This window comes from Chenopodium album, chromosome 3 (genome assembly GCF_948465745.1).
Source record: "Chenopodium album chromosome 3, dcCheAlbu1.1, whole genome shotgun sequence".
Classification (NCBI taxonomy): Eukaryota; Viridiplantae; Streptophyta; class Magnoliopsida; order Caryophyllales; family Amaranthaceae; genus Chenopodium; species Chenopodium album.
Genome location: NC_137836.1, coordinates 8,436,511 through 8,437,222, shown reverse-complemented (window position 1 = coordinate 8,437,222; position 712 = coordinate 8,436,511). Strand labels below are relative to the sequence as shown.

Here is a 712-nt window from a genome sequence, read left to right as displayed (position 1 = left end):
TATTTGTTGTTTAGTTTGATTCCTTTTTCTTTTCTTTTTTTGTTAGGTATTGTATAATAATTAGTGTATTACTGCACCATAATTCTTCCATTCCTTTTTCTTTTTTGTTGGTAAGTGGTGATATATTTACGTTTTTAATTTTCAAATTCCTGTTATGATTTTTAAGAGGCCAATTAAGAAGGGGAACTTTGGGATATTCTCATATTCTACAACTATCTAGTTTGATGAAATTCGACCCTTTGACAAACTATTCTTATCTTAAAATAAAACATCAAAAAGAAAAAATAAAACTATAAGCGCCGCCTGTGGGGATCGAACCCACGACCACGTGGTTAAAAGCCACGCGCTCTACCACTGAGCTAAGAAGGCCCCATTTATATATATCTTACTCTGTAGCATCTACTACAAATCACTTAAGAGTTATAGAGTATATAAAAGTATATATACTACGTATATACTTTCTCCGTGTTGCACTTTTTTTCGGTAAAAAGTTACATTATCCGGAGTAATATTATATCTTTCTCTTTTTATGGTCATCACCCAAACTTATTATTATTATTATTATTATTATTATTATTATTATTATTATTATTTTTTTGTTTCTCTCACATTCATTATTTTTATTTCAATAAACCATGGGTTTGTTCTCATTAACTGAAATGAGATGAACTGAACAGAATTAAAGTAAACTTATTAATTAGTGATTTTTAAC

The 712-nt window shown here is 28.4% G+C and overlaps 1 non-coding gene across 1 annotated transcript; it reads right to left on the bottom strand.

The window, feature by feature from the left end:
* Positions 1 to 297: 297 nt before the first annotated feature.
* On the bottom strand, positions 298 to 369 carry TRNAK-UUU (transfer RNA lysine (anticodon UUU)). Its single transcript has one exon. It is a non-coding gene; the product is annotated as a tRNA-Lys (tRNA).
* Between the last annotated feature and the right edge of the window lie 343 nt (positions 370 to 712).